The 21,896-nt window shown below is 44.5% G+C and overlaps 1 long non-coding RNA gene across 1 annotated transcript in view; it reads right to left on the reverse strand.

Moving 5' to 3' along the window:
* Nucleotides 1-8,821: 8,821 nt before the first annotated feature.
* LOC143764268 (uncharacterized) overlaps nucleotides 8,822-21,896 on the reverse strand; it is a 483,255-nt gene continuing 470,180 nt past the window's right edge. Inside the window, exons 2-3 of the long non-coding RNA XR_013213139.1 lie at nucleotides 9,696-9,775; nucleotides 8,822-9,338 (exon numbers count right to left, since the gene is read on the reverse strand). This is a non-coding gene — a long non-coding RNA (uncharacterized LOC143764268). The remainder of the gene's footprint in view (nucleotides 9,339-9,695; nucleotides 9,776-21,896) is intronic.

A 21,896-nucleotide genomic window follows, 5' to 3' on the forward strand; every position in this document is an offset into this window, starting at 1 on the left:
CGATTCTCAGCAGGATCCCTGATCGCTGCTGCGTGTCAGACACTGCGATATCGTAACGATATCGCTAGAACGTCACGAATCGTACCGTCGTAGCGATCAAAATGGTACTGTGTGACAGTACCCTTAGGAAGGTGTAGTTCTTGGTTGGAGTTGATGTCTGGAGATTTGTTCATCAGATTGTTGCTTGTAGTTTGTATGCACATCCTCATCCTATCCTATCTGGTTTCTCCTTCCTTTAACTCCCCTGTGTTCCATTCTTTTGTTTGGTGGTGTATATTTTGCATGACTGTTATTTTCATTTATCCCTGTCCGTCTCCCCTTGTTTTGTCTGGTTCGCGTTATCCTATATACTTTGACTTCTCATTTCCTTGGGCGGGGGAGGGGACAAGTCAGGGTTGATTTTGGAGCATAGCAAGGCACATGTACCCATCTTCTCCACCTTCAGGAGTAATGTTGGGGACCGGGATAGAGTAGAACGCCCCTAGTTCTAGGGACCTGGTTAATGCCCACAGTCCCAAGGCACTGCGTGACAATATTACAAAACGATCTGGATAAGATGTCTACATGTGCAAATACTTTGAAGATGAGGTGTAAAGTTGATCAATGTAGAGTAATGTACTTAGGTTGGAGTATCCATATTGTTGCATTTACATGAAATGGAAATATTTTGGGCAGCAGTACTCAATGTCAAGCAGCAGCTGCAAAAGCAAACAAGATATTAGGGTGCATAAAAAGAGATAAAATTCTGTGATCCCAATGTATTATTACCCCTCTATAAATCACTTATCAGGCTACATCTAAATTGGACGAAAGTAATGCATATATATTTAGTCTGGCTGGGATAGGACGCGTGCGGGTTCGGTGTGCAACAGATATTAAGTGCAATGGTATAAAGTGCATGGCAGTTAGACAATGGCAGTTGGACAGGGCAGGAGACAGGTAAGGTGCATAAGTTATTCTAACAAACATGCTTCTTGGTCAGTCATACTACATTATGCATTGATCATATCAATCTGCTTCTTATTTGTTTTTACTTCTGCTTTCTCACAACTCGCCCGCCCTTTAACACATTCTGGGCACTCTCTCTATATCCACCCCTCCCTTCTCCCCTCTCCCATGTATAAGGCTGGAGTCACACTAGCGAGTTTTACGGACGTATGAGCGCAGAAAATACATCCGTAAAACTCGCCAAACAAACGGTACAATTATTCTCAATGGGTCTGGTCCTATCAGCCGTATATTACGGCGACGTATTATACGGCTTTCTAGGGCCGTAGTAAATCGCAGCATGCTGCGTTTGTCAGCGTATTGCGCAAACAATACGCCAATGAAAGTCTATGGGGGCGAGAAAAATACGGATTCCACACGGACCAGCAGTGTGACTTGCGAGAAATACGCAGCGCTGTTAGTGAAAAGCCAGTAATTCAATTGCCGGCTTTTCATTTCTCCTTCCCCAACCCGACAGGATATGAGACATGGTTTACATACAGTAAACCATCTCATATCCCCTTTTTTTTGCATATTCCACACTACTAATGTTAGTAGTGTGTATGTGCAAAATTTGGGCGCTGTAGCTGCTAAAATAAAGGGTTAAATGGCGGAAAAAATTGGCGTGGGCTCCCGCCCAATTTTCTCCGCCAGAGTGGTAAAGCCAGTGACTGAGGGCAGATATTAATAGCCAGGAAGGGTCCATGGTTATTGGCCCCCCTGGCTACAAACATCTGCCCCCAGCCACCCCAGAAAAGGCACATCTGGAAGATGCGCCTATTCTGGCACTTGGCCACTCTCTTCCCACTCCCGTGTAGCGGTGGGATATGGGGTAATGAAGGGTTAATGCCACCTTGCTATTGTAAGGTGACATTAAGCCAGATTAATATTGGAGAGGCGTCAATTATGACACCTATCCATTATTAATCCAATTGTTTGAAAGGGTTAAAAAACAGAAACGCGTTGGTTGTTTATGTCCAAGCTGCACATCGTACTCACTCCCCGGGGGATTACGGTCACGTGACTTACTACATCACACAGGTCCTGCGCACCGCCCGCACTCACCGCTGAGTACACACGTGGCGTCGGCTTTGCAGGATCTCATCTTCATCTGGAGGTTAGTCAGTGGTGGCTTGCTGCCGGCCGGGGCAGCCACCTGCTCACTATACCCTCTCCACCCGCAAGGATTTGGAAACTTTAGGAAAAACAGGTGCACCGCTGCGTCCTTCTACCTCATGATCTGGAGGTAGGAATACACTTATTATATTAACCCTTTGATCATATGTGTGTAACAAACTGAGGATATACCGGCATCTATCCGGTCACTCTATTGGCACTAATTGAGACTGATATCAATGGCCATTTTTTAACTATATGTATAGCTCTTATCTCGTTTTGCTAATAGTCCAGCGCGTACCCCCATACACTTAGGTGTATACTAGTATTTATTTATCCTTTTACAAACCATTTGTGGAGGTTTGTTGGTACCGCCGCAGGAATTCATATTAGCGGTGACACTTTGCGCCACCACTTTTAATTATTTATATAACTCTGAGGCTCTACTGACATTTCTTACCCACTCCAAACCAGCCACTACCGCCATGCAGCACTCAAAACGTTCATACAAATCATCCCACCACCTGCTCTTTCTGTTTTTTCTCCTTCTACTAGTTGCAGGTGACATTTCCCCAAACCCTGGCCCCCCCTCCACCAGCATACATTACTCTCCACCAGCTACATATAGAAACCATGCTAATCTCATTAACATTCAGTGCATGCCTTCTCCTATAGCTTTCCAATGTGCACTCTGGAATGCACGGTCTGTGTGTAACAAACTAACTTACATTCACGATCTTTTCCTCTCCAATTCCCTTAACCTCCTGGCTATCACAGAAACCTGGATCCAGCATTCAGACACCACCGCTGCTGCTGCTCTCTGGTTTGGTCGGCTGAAATTTTCACATACCACCAGACCTGAGAACAGACAGGGTGGGGGTGTTAGTTTGCTCCTTTCATCACAATGTGCTTTCCAGGTCATCCCCCCGGTTCCCTCACTTACATTTCCTTCCTTTGAAGTCCACGCCGTCAGACTCTTTAAGCCCTTCTCCTTGCGGGTGGCAGTTGTTTATCGCCCTCCCGGCTCCTCCCGCCTGTTTCTAGACCACTTTGCCACCTGGCTTACTCACTTTCTATCCTGTGACATCCCCACCCTCATCATGGGAGACTTTAACATCCCCATCAATGATCCCCTCTCCCAATCTGCCTATCATCTTCTCTCTCTAACTTCTTCATTCAACCTCTCACAGTTTACTAATTCTCCTACGCATGAGGATGGGAATATTCTGGACCTGGTTTTCTCCCGTCCCGGATTGCTGCATGACTTTACTAACTCCACTCTCCCGCTCTTGGATCACAACCTTCTTTCCTTCTCCGTCAAGAATTCTGTCCTCACCCAGGACACCCCCACTTACCAGACTTATCGGAATACACGTACCATTAATACCAAGCAGCTTATGGACAACCTCCACACATCCTTAGCCCCCATCTCCTCCCTCTCCTGTCCAGACTTAGCATTGTCACACTTCAATATTACACTGAAGAATGCCCTGGATGAAGCAGCACCTTTTACACACAGAAAGACCCGACACAGACAACGGCAGCCCTGGCACACTGTGCAAACACGCTTTCTTCAGCGTTGCTCAAGGTGTGCAGAGCGGCAGTGGAGAAAATCTCTCTTAGCAGAAGACTTCATCCACTTTAAGTTCATGCTCAAAACCTATAACTCTGCCCTTTCTCTGGCCAAACAATCCTACTTCACCACCCTCATCACCTCACTATCCAACAACCCAAAACGACTTTATGAAACCTTTAAGGTTCCCTCCTGAAACCTAAAGTACAGGCCCCCATGACGAACCTCAGTGGTGAGGATCTGGCCACTTACTTCCTAGAAAAAATCAACCACATCCATCAGGATATCTCAGCCCAATCTCCTCAGTGCCTGGATCCCCTTCCCTGCCGCACCTCAAGCTCATTAGACATCTTTGAGCCTGTTTCAGAAGAAGTTTCCAAGCTCCTCACTTCTGCTCGGCCTACAACCTGCAATAGTGACCCCATTCCTTCACCTCTCCTGCAGTCTCTCTCACCAGTGGTCACCACTCACCTGACTAAAATATTTAACCTCTCTCTTTCTTCAGGTATCTTTCCCTCCTCATTTATACATGCCATCATTACCCCTTTACTTAAAAAGCTATCCCTGGACCAGAACTGCACGGCTAACTACAGACCTGTCTCTAACCTTTCCTTCATCTCTAAACTCCTGGAACGCTTGGTCCACTCCCGTCTAATCCGCTATCTCTCGGATAACTCTCTTCTTGACCCCTTACAATCTGGTTTCCGCTCTTTACACTCCACTGAAACTGCCCTCACTAAAGTCTCTAATGATCTAATAACAGCTAAATCCAAACTTCATTGTTCTCTGCTGATTCTCCTGGATCTATCTGCCGCATTTGATACTGTGGATCACCAGCTCCTTCTCACTGTGCTCCGCTCCATAGGTCTCAAGGACACAGCCCTCTCCTGGTTCTCCTCCTACCTCTCTGACCACTCCTTCACTGTATCTTTTGCTGGCTCCTCTTCCTCTCCTCGTCCCCTTACTATCGGCGTTCCGCAGGGCTCAGTCCTGGGCCCCCTCCTTTTCTCTCTATACACTGCCCCTATTGGACAAACAATCAGCAGATTTGGGTTCCAGTACCATCTCTATGCTGACGTCACCCAAATATACACTTCTTCCCCTGACATCACCCCCACTCTAATTCAAAATACCAAGGATTGTCTGTCTGCTGTCTCTATCATCATGTCCTCCCTCTATCTGAAACTAAATCTCTCCAAAACTGAACTACTTTTGTTTCTCCCTTCTACGAACCTGACTCTACCCAACATCGAAATTACCCTGGAAGGTTCAACCATAACTCCCAAGCAGCAAGCCCGCTGTCTTGGGGTCATATTCGACAGCAAACTTTCCTTTACTCCCTATATCCGATCACTCACTCGCTCCTGTCACCTATCTTAAAAACATCTCCAGAATCCGACCTTTTCTCACATTTGAAACTGCTAAGACTCTTACTGTCGCTCTTATTCATTCTCGTCTGGACTACTGCAACTCTCTTCTGATCGGTCTCCCTCTTTCCAAACTTTCTCCTCTCCAATCCATCTTGAATGTGGCAGCCAGGGTCATATTTCTGTCCAGCCGCTTCACCGATGCCTCCGTCTTGTGCCAGTCATTACACTGGCTACCCATTCGCTACAGGGTCCAGTACAAACTCATCTCTCTCACCCACAAAGCCCTCCACAGTTCTGCACCGCCTTATATCTCCTCTCTCATCTCTGTCTATCGCCCTACACGTGCCCTCCGTTCTACAAATGACCTAAGACTAACATCCCCCGTAATCCGAACCTCGCACCTCCGTCTCCAAGACTTCTCTCATGCGGCGCCAGCTCTCTGGAATGCATTTCCCCAGACGATCAGACTGATACCTAGCCCCGACCTATTCAAGCGCGCTTTAAAAACCCATCTCTTCAAACAAGCCTACCACATCAACTACTCAGTAAACTAACTTTGCCCTGTTCCCTCCTTCCAAATATTACTCTGAATCTGCACCCTACTATTCATCTGTCTCCACACCCTCCATGCACATGATAACTGCACTTGATACTTGAATATTGCACTTAAACACACGGGCTGATGACCGGATCATGCAGCTTTTATATGAAAATCCCTATTTATTATAATTTCCAGACCAGAAATAACGAGCACTTTTCACCTATTGTGTCCCCCTACTTCCTTGTAGATTGTAAGCTTGCGAGCAGGGACCTCACCCCTAATGTCACTGTTTAAATTTTTAAATTGTCTTAACTTGTACTGAATTTATTGTCTGTACATGTCCCCGCTTAATTGTAAAGTGCTGCGGAATATGTTGGCGCTATATAAATAAAAATTATTATTATTATTATTATTATAATGCATGCTGCAATTTTTTCCATGCAGACAGTTGATCTGTGCGGAAAATCCATGTGCATTGGGACAGTAGCTATAAAGGATGCATGTGCTTTATGTGTACGGAACATAGAGCACATGGCCAGCACATGCTCATCTGAATGAGCCCTTACAGTGAAGGTAGAAAATTTGGGCTTGCTAAAGCAAACGTGTCACCAGAAAAAACGCTACTAACCTGCAGCTATGGGGTTAATCTGCAGGTTAACAGCGTTACTAACCAGCCCAGTGCCTGCACATAGCCAAACGCTGCGGAGAGAAAATTAACTTTATTCTCCCTGGCAGCATTCGGTTTCAGTCACAGGGGGCCACAACGCCATGCGTTCAGCCATTGCTCTGAAAATGCAGAGCAGCAGCTGTAACAACGCCCCTAGCCCTGAGTGACACTGGCTCTTCATTGGGGTCATCTGTCAGTCAGTGCCGGGGCGCAGTTATAGCCACCACTATGTATTCTCAGAGCAATCTAGGCTGCTGTGCACACATACAGCAGCCCTGCCCTGTCCTGTCCTAGGCTCTGCTTGATTGTGCACCTGTGTCTGGGCCTGTCTCACCCTTCATCTGTGGTGCTGGTTAGGCAGTGTGGAGGTTGAACTTGAAACATCTATGTCCGGACCTGGTCAACCTTTATCTGCGCTTGCCCTTTCTGGCGCCATGGGTGTGATTCAGAAATGCTTCAGGTACAATTTGCATTTAATGTGGTTTTGCTTTTAATACATTTAGGAGGCCTTAATGGCACAGTGAATATAAAAAACGTAGAGTAGGACTGGCCCATTTGAGAATGCCTTGGCGTGGCGGCTCAAAGAATGGATCAATTGTTTGCTAAATGTCTTATTTTGAAATACAGTTAGAAATTAATATGTGCATATGCACTTTATTGCGTTGTGACCATAAGCAGCGCTGGCTTCTCCCCTTTGTTATTCTCAGAGCAATGACTGGTGTCAGCGCTGCCTCCTTGACTGAAACCAAATGCTGCCGGGAAGAGTATAGTTCATTTTCTAGTCGCAGCGTTCAGCTAAATGCAGACACCGGGTAGGTTAGTAACGTTATTAATAATGATGAGCGAGTGTACTCGTTGCTCGGGTTTTCCCGAGCACGCTTGGGTGGTCTCGAATATTTATGACTGCTCGGAGATTAAGTTTTCATCGCCTCAGCAGCATGATTTACAGCTGTTAGCCAGCTTGATTACATGTGGGGATTACCTAGCAACCAGACAACCCCCACATATACTCGGCCTGGCTAGTAGCTGTAAATCATTCAGCTGCCGTGATGAAAACTAAATCTCCATACACACGCTCATCACTAGTTATTAACCTGCAGATAAACCTCATATCTGCAGGTTAATAGCATTTATTCTCATGACAGGTTCCCTTTAAGTTTCTAAAAAAGACATGTAAGATGTGATTTTGTTTACATGTAGAAATATATGTGTGGTCAATACAAATAACTGACACAATACAATTTCCCTTTCAAGGATCTTACAAAGGACTAGGGGCATTCAATACATGTGAAGGAAAGGTCACAAGGTGCCCCATATTTTAGAGTGGTTATGAAACCTTTCTAAAAAATAAGGAAAAAAAACTTTTTTTTTGCATTCTGCAGTCAATGAAAAGACCCTGATTGCACCTGTATTCTGTATTAGAGGAAGCATTTTATTTGCATAATGAAAACAAGGTGGCTTTAGAAGCAAATCCAATGCTTCCATTATAGTATACTATACAGACGGCTTCAATATGGAGTGGGACATTAGTGTGACTGGCATTCTGCCCTGTCATGTGTTCTATAAATAGACTAGGCTGCATCATAAAGCTGTTCTTTGCAGCACATTGATTACGGTATATCACAAATATTGCTATGAAACCATATACAGTTAAAACTAGAAGTTTACATACACTATATAAAAAGACACATATGCATATTTTTCTCAATATCTCACATGAAATCAAAATAAACCTTTCCCGTTTTAGGTAAATTATTAATATTTGCCAAATGCCTGAATAATAAGAGAGAAAATGTTTTAAGGTTTTTTATTACTTACTGCAAAGTCAAAAGTTTACATACAATTCATTAGGATAAGGAAAGGAGAGCACTACGCAGTCATGAATCCAATAGTAAAGATACTTTATTAATATAAAACACAATAAAAACCACAGACACAAAGTGCATGATAGGGCTAAAAGATGACACCAGGTGTCACCGACATCATGCTGAGCCCAAGGTACGGTATGACCCTGACAAAAGACTAGAAGCATACAGGTGAGCTCTAACGTGTAACTCTGCACAGACCAATAACAGCAATAACACTTAGACCATTACATCAAACACAAAAGTTGTCCAGAGCAAGCAGCAGTCCAGTTATTAACAGTGGATGAATAATCAAGATTGTATTAGAGCAACCACATCACCTGATGCCGATGGTATGTAACGCAGGGACTCCCGTCCACCCCGACGCGCGTTATTTCGGTTTGGATACCTTCCTCAGGGGGCGCATGAAAGGATAGGGGCTTAAGGAGAATAAATAGGGATCCATAAATGATGGGGCGCGGCACCTGAAGTGCCATCCCTCCGCCCAGTCCCGCCGCGCCGGGCGAATGACAACCAGAAGCATGCGGGGCCCCACGTGATCAGGAAGTACATGCACAGACCGTGAGAACAGGCAGAAGGAGGGCAACCAGGCGCTTGCGCACACATACTGGAGTGTACCGCCGCCATCTCTATTGAGGGCAGAAAGTGAAAAAGCCATAGTTTGGTAAGACAAAGAGGAAGGGCAGGACCTGTATACCCGCTACATGGTATATCGACTTTTTAGCCAATAAAGGGCTACTTTTATTATAGGCAATTATCCAAGTAAGAAATAAATATACATAGAAATATGCCTATCTACAACAAAAACCATGGTTATAAATATATACATGTACACGGACGCACCACTATATTTAACATCAGTGCAGACAAATATCCATATCAGAATAGAATAGAACAGTATAACACTCTGTGAGCCTACATAGAACAGTACATTGAATCAATGGATATAACTGTCAAAAGTAACAAAAGTTTGCAGTTATGCGCCGAATAGAGTACTTAGCCCGGTACAGATTATACAGAATATATATGGGGCAACCAGCAGTAGTATATAAGAATGTCTATCATCACTTCCCCATATCAACATTAGTAACCATAAAACTACAGCAAGTAAAACATACTATATATAGTACACATATATTATGGCAGTCCATAACGCTTCAGGAATTTCCAAGGCTCCAGACAAAAGAGACACTCACTTGATGTTATTCACGGAAATCTCCTAGATAAGAAGAAAAATGAATTAAAACAAAAAATAAAAACACACACAATGTGGGTGTATACACCTAACACAGCAGTAAGGCAACTAGAGAAAAGGCGCATAGCTAATGTTCTCATTTAACCCCCTCGGGTGTACGGTGTCAAGGGACCATATCCACCGCATTTTCAACTGTCCCAGACGTTTGAATAAATTTCCCCCCCGGATATTAACATTTAACATGTCAATGCCACGTATTCTGAATAGGGAGCTGTTACTTTGGTGAAAGGACTTAAAATGCCTCGGGATTGTTTTCAATAGGGTCACATCCTTTTGAGTGGCAGCCGCCTCAATACCAAGAACATGTTCCCTAATCCTCACCTTGAACTGCCTAGTTGTCATTCCAACATAGATCAGCCCACAGGGACAGGTTGCATAATAAATAATATATCTGGAGGTACCTGAATAATAAGAGAAAAAATGTTTTAAGGTTTTTTTATTACTTATTGCAAAGTCAAAAGTTTACATACAATTCATTAGTATTTGGTACCATTGACCTTAGGCTGAATGGCTTGAGACAAACCTTTGGGATATCCTTCCACAAGCTACTCACAATAGTTGGTCTGGTCAGAATTTTGGCCCATTTCTCCTGACAAAATTGGTGTAACTGATGCAGGTTTGTAGGTCACCTTTGTCACAGACTCAGCTGTCAGTTGACCTGGGACCAGGGGCTCCTTCCCTGTATCTAACACTAGGGGGTGCCCTAGCTTGCCCTATTCCCCGGTATACTTCTGAAGGTAAAGATACCGGGGCCTCCACCCTTGCCTTATCTCCTGAATCTGCCCTCCATCTGTTCCCTTCCCCCACCCAGGGAAGAGGGAAGCTCCCATGCACCACAGTACACCAACCCGACGAACAAGGCAAACACAAACAAGGGGTAACTGAAAATACCAGGCATATAAATATTCTGTCACATATACCAGAGGAATGCACTGTGGAATGGAGGATGGTGAAAAAACAAAATAAGAGGAGGGAAGGGAATTATCACATTTACAACAGTCACAGATAACTCCTTGAAACTCCTTCATATATATAGGCACCAAAAACATCTCTCCTCCAAGCCATGCAGCATAAGCTAGCTCTGATGTCTTTCAGTAAACACCACGGACTCAGCTGTCAGTTGACCAGGGGCTCATTCCCTGTATCTAACACTAGGGAGTGCCCTAGCTTGCACTATTCCCCGGGATACTTCTGAAGGTAAAGATGCCAGGGCCTCCACCCTTGCCTTATCTCCTGAATCCGTCCTCCGTATGTTCCCTTCCCCCACCTAGGGAAGAGGGAAGCTCCCATGCACCACAGTACACCAACCCGACGAACAAGGCAAACACGAACAAGGGGTAACTGAAAATACCAGGCATCTAAATATTCTGTCACATATACCAGAGGAATGCACTGTGGAGTGGAATTGGAATTGGAAGGGAATTATCACACTTACAACAGTCACAGAAAACTGCTTGAAACTCCTTCTTATATAAGCACCAAAAACACCCCTCCTCCAAGCCATGCAGCATAAGCTAGCTGTGATGTGTTTCAGCAAACACCATTTAAAAAGAAGGTGAAGTGCTTCTTTTCAGTGCAGGAGTTGGAGCAATCAGATGCTGCAGTCTTCTGGATCCTCTCTGTTGCGGTAACCTCATGACAGTACCCCCTTCTACGAGGGACCTCCGGAACCTCAGAACAGGGTTTATCGGGTGTGCCACGTGAAAAGATCGGATCAGTCTGGCCGCATGGACATCAGATGCTGGTACCCATATCCTCTCCTCAGGATCATACCCCCTCCAATGTACCAGATAATGAAGCGACCGACGAACTAAACAAGAATACATGATTTTCGCTAATCCAAATCAAATGAACAGCACTCCAGCACTCCGGGTGCTTGAAAAAGACCGATTTGTGGTCGAAACGTCGCTTTATCATGGCTGAATAAATACTTTTTCTACGTTACTACTACACCCGGCTAGAGCGCTGTTCATTTGATTTGGATTATCTAGAATATCCAGGAAGGTTCCCTGGACATGGAATGGGCGCCCCAATGAGTGAGTGCTGTCAGCCATTTTTCTATTTTCTATACATGATTTTCGCTATCTGAAATTCTAAGTTTCCATCGACAATGACAGGAGATGGTGATAAGGGTGGTGGTACCGAAGATGCAATGTATTTTTTGAGGAGAGTTCAATGAAATATATTATGAATCCTAGAAGTAGGCAGCAAAGCAAGGCGGAATGCTACGGGATTGACGATGGCTACGATCTTATAAGGACCGATAAACCTGGGACCCAGTTTCCAAGATGGAACCTTCAGCTTAATGTTCCTAAAGGACAACTACACCAAGTCACCATGTCCGGACCCACCAAAAGTCTCCGATCAGCCACACTCTTATATTTGGATCCAATCATCCTCACATTATTAGTAACCCCCTGCCACACAGACAAAATAAATGATGATAACTGTTCCTCTTCAGGTAATCCAGAAGAACGATTCTTATTAAATGAGTGGAACTGAGAATGAAACCCATACGCCCCGAAAAACAGGGACTTACCAGTAGATTCATGACAACGATTATTTACTGTGAATTCAGAGCAACGGTAAGTACAGTAGGTAACACAATCCTTTTGATTCTCAGACACAAAACAGTTAAGTCTCCAGATTCTGGTTAATCCGTTCAGTCTTCCCTTTAGTCATGCACATGACAGTGTGGCAAACACTGGATGTTTGGGCGCCCCAGTCAAGTGAATGGGGTACAGGTTCGGGTCTGGGTACTGTTCTGGTACCCGAACCCAAACTTTTTTAACTGTTCGGCTGAACCTGCTGGAACCAAACATCCAGGGGTCCGCCCATCTCTAGTCCTGATGTACAGTACTAAAGCTGACCCAATTGAATAAAACACATTTTTGCCTAGTTTCCTGGAAAATATGGAAGACTTTTACAATAGAATGACTTTAAAACAGATTTTTTATTATGGAATTTGTGGTATAGCAGTATAATTTTATTTGGGAAATCACCAACACACAAATACCCCTAATTCTATATGTAAAACATGCTGCTAGGTTCCGTTTAAAGCTGGAAGAGCATGTTCATATTGAGATAGTAATTATAGTATGCTCCTATCAGTGCTAGTGCTCATATCAGCATTCTAAACCATAAATGTCTATCACTTATTTTCTTTATTAATGATTTTGGTTATTTAATTTGATCTTAAAAATGTTTGACTGTCCTTAATTTTTGCTTGTACTGAAAGGAGAGCAAAACAAAAAAGTGGGGTGGTAATCCTATATCCAAGCAAGTTCTGCCATGAGACAAAATGAGTTCACCCAGAATGACAAATAGCAGCTTCCTTGTTTTTTGCTTACAATTGAAGGCACAAGTAGCACTCCGACACCACGGCACAGAGGAGTACTAGTCAGCTTCCTGCCCCAACCAGGGCCGCCATCAGTGCATTACTGCCTTTACTGCTGTATGGGGCCTGGTGACCAGCAGTATAGAAGGGGGCCCGCAGGTCCAGGGGCCCGCTCTTGTGCTTCTACTCATTGAGCACCAAGTGCTGTGCGCAATTGGGCCCCAAGTGCTGTGCGAAGCGGGCCTATGGTGCACACATCAGCGCACACATCAGCGCCAGGCCCAAGAGCTTTCTCTGAGCTGTGCACGGTTGTCTAACCTTAACGAATGCGCAGCTCCCACTCCCTCTGTGTTATCTGTACTTCCAGGCAGGTGACGACACGTACGCGATGATGTCATCACGTACGTGCCGACATGTACCGGACGCTGGAAGCAGAGCTGCGCTGCTGGGGAGCAACTGTGAGGTAAGTATGTAAAACGTTTTTGTTTTCTTCATAAAATGAAATCAATGGGTGAGGGTAACTGCAAGTGATGAAGTGGGGAGTGTAAGGGGGTCTGCACATGATGGAGTTTGGGGGTTAAAGGAGACTGCACATGATGAAGTGGCGGAGTGGGGATGCACACGATAAAGTATGGAGAGTGGGGCTGCACATGATGGAGTGGGGCTGCACATGAAGAGGGGGTAAGGGACACTGCACATGATGAAGGGGGAGTGGGGCTGCACATGATGAAATTGGGGTAAGGGGGACTGCACATGATGAAGTGGGGGTTAAGGGGGACTGCACATAATGAAGTGGGGGAAGTGGACTGCACATAATTTAGGGAAGAGGACTGCACATGATGAAGTGGGGGGTAAGGGGGACTGCACATAATGAAGTGGGGGTAAGGGGGACTGTACATGATGAAGTGGGGGTAAGGGGGACTTCACATGAAGAAGTGGCAGGAGTGGGGCTGCACATGATGAAATGGTGGTAAGGGGGACTCTATATAGTATAATGCACGCCCCACAGGCCTCTATGCAGTGTAATGCACTGCCCATAGGCCTCTATATAATAAAATGCACTCTCTACATGCCTATTGTGAGGCAGTGACCGGTGTTATATGCGAGGGTCACTATGTGTCCCCTAGGATGCGCACAGAAGCCTATTGAGGCCGTAGGAGTGCATTGCAGTCACAGGCATAGCTATGATTGCAGTGCAAAATAAAGTAAGTGTTGGTCTTGGGCAAGCTATTTGCCCAAGGCAGATTTAAGAAAACCTTTTATTTTATTACATTTTATTTTTATTTTCCTCCTGGCCAGGTCTTACAAGTGGTCTCTGGCCACAGGTTCCTTGTAAAAAAAACTTTGCAGCAAAGGGTTGGATGTGTCAGTCTTAGTTTGCACGCTTGTCGAGCAGGAGGCTCTGCAAAGCTTCAGCCTGTGTGAAGCAGCATGGAGCCAAGTGGAGTCAAAAGGCCTGGCACCCCTCAGCGTGACACAGCAGTGCAGTCGCCCATGACAACTGGTCTCGGTTACAGGCTATCTTGTTTCCCGGCTGCTATCCGGAGGATACCTTTTGTGTTCCAGTTTTAAGTTTCTTTGGACATTAACCCCTTAGTGACAGAGCCAATTTGGTACTTAATGACCGAGCCAATTTTTACAATTCTGACCACTGTCACTTTATGTGGTTATAACTCTGGAACGCTTTAACAGATCCCACTGAGATTGTTTTTTCGTGACATAATGTACTTCTTGTTAGTGGTAACATTTCTTCGATATTACTTGCATTATTTATGAAAAAAATGTAAATATGGCGAAAATTTTTAAAATTTTGCAATTTTCAAACTTTGTATTTTTTATTCCCTTAAATCAGAGAGATGTGTCACAAAAATAGTTAATAAATAACATTTCCCACATATCTACTTTACATCAGCACAATTTTGGAAACAAATTTTTTTTTGCTAGGGAGTTATAAGGGTTAAAAGTTGACCAGCAATTTCTCATTTTTACAACACCATTTTTTTTTAGGGACCACATCACATTTGAAGTCATTTTGAGGGGTCTATATGATAGAAAATAACCAAGTGTGACACCATTCTAAAAACTGCACCCCTCAAGGTGCTCAAAACCACTTTCAAGAAGTTTATTAACCCTTTACGTGCTTCACAGGAACTGAAACAATGTGGAAGGAAAAAACGAACATTTAACTTTTTTTTGCAAACATTTTACTTCAGAACCATTTTTTTTTATTTTCACAAGTGTAAAAACAGAAATGTAACCATACATCTTGTTGTGCAATTTCTCCTGAATACGCCAATACCCCATATGTGGGGGTAAACCACTGTTTGGGCGCACCGCAGCGCTTGGAAGAGAAGGAGCGCCGTTTGACTTTTTCAATGCAGAATTGGCTGGAATTGAGATCGGACGCCATGTTGCGTTTGGAGAGCCCCTGATGTGCTTAAACAGTGGAATCCCCCCACAAGTGACACCATTTTGGAAACTAGACCCATTAAGGAACTTAACTAGATGTGTGGTGAGCACTTAAACCCCCATGTGCTTCACAGAAGTTTATAACGTAGAGCCATGAAAATAAAAAAAATCATATTTTTTCCACAAAAATTATCTTTTCACCCCCAAATTTTTACTTTCACAAGGGTAACAGGAGAAATTGGACTCCAAAATTTATTGTGCAATTTATGCACAAGTAGGCTGATACCCCATATGTGGGGGTAAACCACTGTTTGGGCGCATGGCAGAGCTCGGAAGGGAAGGAGCGCCATTTTGAAATGCAGACTTTGATAGAATGGTCTGCGGGCGTTATGTTGCGTTTGCAGAGCCCCTGATGTACCTAAACAGTAGAAACCCCCGACAAATGACCCAATTTTGAAAACTAGACCCCCCAAGGAACTTATCTAGATGTGTGGTGAGAACTTTGAGTGCCAAAGTGCTTCACAGAAGTGAAAGTCGTGAAAATAATAATAAAAAAAATTTCCACAAAAAAGATTTTTTAGCCCCCAATTTTTCATTTTCACAAGGGTAACAAGAGAAATTGGACCCCAAAAGTTGTTGTCCAGTTTGTCCTGAGTTCACTGATACCCCATGTGTGGGGGGGACCACTGTTTGGGCACATGGCAGAGCTCGGAAGGGAAGGAGCACCGTTTTGGAATGCAGACTTTGATAGAATGGTCTGCGGGCGTTATGTTGTGTTTGCAGAGCCCCTGATGTACCTAAACAGTAGAAACCCCATGACCCCATTTTGGAAACTAGACCCCCCAAGGAACTTATCTAGATGTGTGGTGAGAACTTTGAGTGCCAAAGTGCTTCACAGAAGTTTATAATGCAGAGTCGTGAAAATAATTAAAAAAAAATTTCCACAAAAAAGATTTTTTAGCCCCCAAGTTTTTATTTTCACAAGGGTAACAGGAGAAATTGGACCCCAAAAGTTGTTGTCCAATTTATCCCGAGTACACTGATGCCCCATATGTGGGGGTAAACCACTGTTTGAGCGCAGGGCAGAGCTCAGAAGGGAGGGAGCACCATTTGACTTTTTGAGCGCGAAATTGGCTGTGGCGTTTAGAGACCCCCTGATGTACCTAAAAAGTGGAAACACCCCAATTCTATCTCCAATCCTAATGCCAACACACCCCTAACCCTAATCCCAACCCGATCCATAATCCTAATCACAACCCTAACGATAATCACAACCCTAACCCCAAAACAACCATAACCCTAATCAGAACCCTAAATCCAACAAACCCCTAATCCTAATCTCAACCCTAACCTCAAACCTAACCCTAATCCCAATACACCCCTAACTCTAATCCCAACCCTAATCTTAACCCTAATCCCAAACCTAACCCTAATCCCAAACGTAACCCTAATGCCAACCCTAATCCAAACCCTAACCCTAATCCCAACTCTAACCCTAACTTTAGCTGCAACCCTAGACCTAACTTTAGCCCCAGCCCTAACTTTAGCCCCAACCCTAACCCTAAATTTAGCCCCAACCCTAACCCTAACTTTAGCCCCAACCCTAACCCTAACTTTAGCCCCAACCCTAACCCTAACTTTAGCCCCAACCCTAACCCTAAATTTAGCCCCAACCCTAACCCTAAATTTACCCCAACCCTAAATTTAGCCCCAATCCTAAGCCTAACTCTAACTTTAGCCCCAACCCTAACCCTAAATTTAGCCCCAACCCTAACCCTAGCCCCAACCCTAACCCTAATTTTAGCCCCAACTCCTCTAGCTGCCGGACGGCAAATAATGGCGGGCGCACTACGCATGCGCCCACCATTTTCTTACCAGAGGAAGAAGCCGGCGGCCAGGAGAGGACACAGGAGGACCCAGGGACACCGGTAAGTATAACAGGGTCCCCGAATCCCCCTATTTCTCTGTCCTCTGATGTGCGATCACATCAGAGGACAGAGAATTACACATCGCTTTTTTTTTTTTGCGGTCGCCGGTAAACAGTTAATTACCGGCGATCGCAAAACAGGGGTCGGTAAAAACCGACCCCAATCATGTTCTTTGGGGTCTCGGCTACCCCCGGCAGCCGAGGCCCCAAAGATCCTCCGGGTGCCGGCCGGCAGGCGCACTGCGCCCGCCATTTTTTGGCCGGAACAAGATGGCGGCGCCCATCGGGAGACACGAGGAGCACCGGGGGAGACAGGTGAGTATCGGGGGGCGATCGGGGACCCCATTTCTCTGTCCTCTGATGTGCGATCACATCGGAGGACAGAGAAATTAAATGGGAAATCGCGTTTTTTGTGGGGTTTTTTGCGACCGCCGGTAAACGGTTAATTACCGGCGATCGCAACCCGGGGGTTGGTAAAAAAACCCCCCGAATCATGTTCTCTGGGGTCTCGGCTACCCTCGGTAACCGAGACCCCAGAGAAAATCTGACTCTGGGGGGTGCTATTCACTTTTTCCACAGCGCCGTTAATTAATGGCGCTGTGGTTTAAGTACCCTTAACTGCCGCCGTTAAAAGGCGTATCGGCGGTCGTTAAGGGGTTAATAGACGTTTGTTTTGAACTTTTCTGTGGTCACTACCTGTCTGTCACACTGCACTACACTATGTATAGTATAATTCACTCCCCATAGGCCTCTATATATAATATAATGCACCATCCATAGGCCTATTTATAGTATAGTGCACTCCCCATAGGCCTCTATATAGTATAATGCACACCCAGTAGGCCTCTATATAGTATAACGCACTCCCCATATGCCTATTGTGACAGGGTCAATGGCAATGTATATGAATAGAGATATGTGTCACGAAGGTTGCTATCTTCAGTGATGTGAAACCTAGAAGTTTCACTCCAGTATGTTATGTGCTGAGGGTGGTTAATCGGCTATGACAGGGTTGGGTTTTTTGAGAGTGGCTGTAAGAGATAGGCGGGACAACCACTCACCATACTTCCTCCCCAAGGGTGTGGTTAGGGAAGTTAAATTACCTACCACTGAGTTTTTTTTCTGTCTGTGTTTGAAGGCAAGGAAGTCTCCAGTTTGGAGTTCAAGTGGGAGCTGAAGTTTACTGTATCCTTAGCAGGTGAATCTCACAGGCAAATGGACAGTTATCTTTTGTTTTGCTGTTATGCAAGAAAGGCTATGTTTATTTTGTTGAACCTTGCACTGGTTTATGCTCAGAACTGATAACGGTCTTGATTTTACAGGTCCTGGGTGATGTGAGGTTTGATAATGGACCCGGTGGAATACAGAGCAGTCATCAAGTTCCTTTGCTTGAAAGGCCGCACACCAAAGGAGACGTTCGATGAGATGAAAGAGGTTTATGGTGATGATTCCCCATCATAAAATGTAGTCAAGAACTGGCATCATCAATTCAAATGTGGTCGGACTTCAGTGCAAACAGCTTCAATTCCAGAGCGATCCCACTCTGCTATTGATGAACACACCATCCAGCAAATGGAGGTCGCCATTTTGGAAAATCACCGCGCAGCCATTTGCCACCTAGACCATCTTCACATGCATAAGGTATCCTCTCGCAGGGTTTCCCGGCTGCTCACACCTTTTCAGAAGCAGGAATGAGTCGAATGCTCTCAGGCTCTATCGACAAGGTACCATGGAAACCAGGAGGAGTTTTTCAACAGACTGTTCACACAGAATGAAATCTGGGTCTATCACTAAGATCCTGAGATTAAAGTCCAGTTGATGCAATGGAAGCATCAGGACTCACCACTTCCAAAGAAGGCATGTGCCCAACCATCGGCAGGCAAGGTCATGCTCACAGTATTTTGGGACCAGCACAGAGTAGTATTGATGGATTTCCTAGCAAAGGGTACCATGATCCCTGGGGCATACTATGCTTCACTGCTGCAGAAATTGCGGGAGGCCATTAAAACCAAGAGACGTGGCATGCTCACCAAAGGTGTCCGCCTTCTGCAAGACAATGCACCAGTTCACAACTCACATGTTGCCCAAATGGAAGCATGCTCCTGTGGCTTTGAGATTCTACCACATCCCCCTTATTCACCTGACCTCGCACCATCGGACTTTAATCTCTTTCTAACAATTAAGTTATTTTTGAAGGTCAAGCATTTTCCAGATGATGAGACTCTGATTTCCTAAGTCACAACGTGGTTTTAGGAGCAATCTGTTGACTTCTACAAGCGATGTGTTTACAGTTGCTTAAAGAGATGGGAGAAGTGCGTGTCCCTAGGTGGCACCTATGTAGGGGAAATCTTTAATGAACGCCCCTCGTAGAATGACGCACTCCCCATAGGCCTCTAAAAAAATATATATACTCGGCTCTCCTCTTCGTTCCCCAGTTGAACTTGTGAGGACGGAGACATGACCTTTGACGTACCTATATGTCAAAGCATGGCCGGCTCAAGGTTTTTGTGGGCCCCTGGTGAAAGAGTCGCACTGAGCCCATTTAACACATAACACAATTCATGATGCACAGATACGGCAGAGAAATATAGGTATAGTACAATGCCAAAAATTTCACTTACTTCTTAGGCCTCTTTCACACTTCAGTCTTTTGGCGTCAGTTTGACACCGCCATTTTTGTCAAATAGCGGATCCGCCTTTTTTTTTGGCGGATCCGCTATTTTTCCATAGACATGCATTAGCGACGGATTGTGGCGGATGGTCGTCCGTTCCATCCGCCATGCGACGGATCCGTCGAGATTTGGCGGACGTCATCTAGACATTGACGGACATTGTAACATTTTTTGTCTGCGCCGAAATGGCGGTTTGCGACAGATCCATCGCATCCGCCATTCCATAGAATGGCCGCCTATGGGAGACGGATCAGTCGCGACCGTCATTTGGCGGATCCGTCGCCCCAATCCGCTTTTTCAATTGTGCATGCTCCAAAAGTAGATACTTTTCCCAGACAACCCCCAAGTAACGGATCCATCAAAAAAACGGATCCGTTAGAACCGTTTTCTCAACAATTGTGACGGATCCGTCGATCCGTCACTATGTCGGAGCTGACTAACGCCAAACAACTGAAGTGTGAAAGAAGCCTTACATTACATGAGTGATATCTATTGTAAATTCTAGAATAGCTCAGAAACCAGACAGTATAGTCCTCTATTCAGTATTATGGACACCACATGGCACTCCATACAGAATAATGAGCCCCTTATATTGCTCCATACAGTATATAATAGGTTCCATTTATTGCTCCACACAGTACTATGGGTCCCATATAATGCTCCAAACAGTATAATGAGCCCCACATATTGCTCCATGCATAATCGGCCCCATATAATGCTGCATACAGTATAAGATGGGCCCCATATAATGCTCCATACATAATGGGCCCCATATAATGCTCCATATAGTATATGATGGGCCCCATATAATTCTCCATACAGAATGGGCCCCATATAATGTTCCAGTATATAAACTTCCCCATATATTCCTCCAAACACAATGGGCCCCATATAATGCTTCATAAATAATGAGCCCCAGATAATGCTCCATATATAATAGCCCCATATGATGCTCCATATTTAATGGGCCCCATATGATGCTCCATATATAATGGGCCCCATATGATGCTACAGTATATTAAGGACCCCATATATGATGCTCCAGTGTATTGTCGGGACCACACTCAGTCGGAGCAGCCTTTGGAAGTGGGGAATCACCAGAAATAATACACAAGACACGTCTCGTATAGTATATCACTGGGAAGCCTCTGAAGCACGCCTGCCTTCAAGGTGCTATCCCCTCTTTATATAGTTGTACAGGTAGTTTCAGTGGTTATACAAGTTTTGCTTGTTTAAACAAAGAGAGAAAAGAGAAGACAAAAAAAACAGTTTCGGCTATGTGATAGTTTCGGAAATGTTGGGACCACACTCAGTCGGAGCAGCCTTTGGAAGTGGGGAATCACCAGAAATAATACACAAGACACGTCTCGTATAGTATATCACTGGGAAGCCTCTGAAGCACGCCTGCCTTCAAGGTGCTATCCCCTCTTTATATAGTTGTACAGGTAGTTTCAGTGGTTATACAAGTTTTGCTTGTTTAATCAAAGAGAGAAAAGAGAAGACAAAAAAAACAGTTTCGGCTATGTGATAGTTTCACAACAAACAAAACAGTACAGTTTCGCCTATGTGGTAGTTTCACAAACAAAAAATAGGATTTCACACTATAGCTAAAATGTCCTTGAATGGACAGGTCAATATTGATCACAAATTCTTATTGGTTCATTGAGGTAACCATTTTTGTTCCGCTCTTCACAATCCCCCCTTTGACATATTCCATTCAAAACCTTGTCATATAGACGATTATTTTAGTCATTCTTTTTGTGATATTACAAAAAAAAAAACTTTATATTCTCGCATCCATTACACAAAATTTATTTGTGCATACCGAGATACCCTTGAGTACAACCTTAAATAATACATATATAATTACAATAACTATAACTGTATGTATTAGGCTTTGCATAATCCCGGTAACCCACCCACCGATCCCCCTGAACCAATTGGCCGGGTTAAGAAAAGAAAAGGTATCTGACCACCAGCTATCCTTATTTTGGTCATTGTCTTTGTCATACTGATCCCTGAGTCGTTGTACGTCTTCTAATTTAAATCTCATACTCATAGTACTATTCGGGTCTATATAATGACAGCAGGTGGGTCCGATGATTTGACACATACCCCCTTGTGAGGCAGTTAGGTAATCCAATACCAGGGTATGTTGGTTAGTGACTATTATAAGC

This window comes from Ranitomeya variabilis, chromosome 1 (assembly GCF_051348905.1).
Source record: "Ranitomeya variabilis isolate aRanVar5 chromosome 1, aRanVar5.hap1, whole genome shotgun sequence".
Classification (NCBI taxonomy): Eukaryota; Metazoa; Chordata; class Amphibia; order Anura; family Dendrobatidae; genus Ranitomeya; species Ranitomeya variabilis.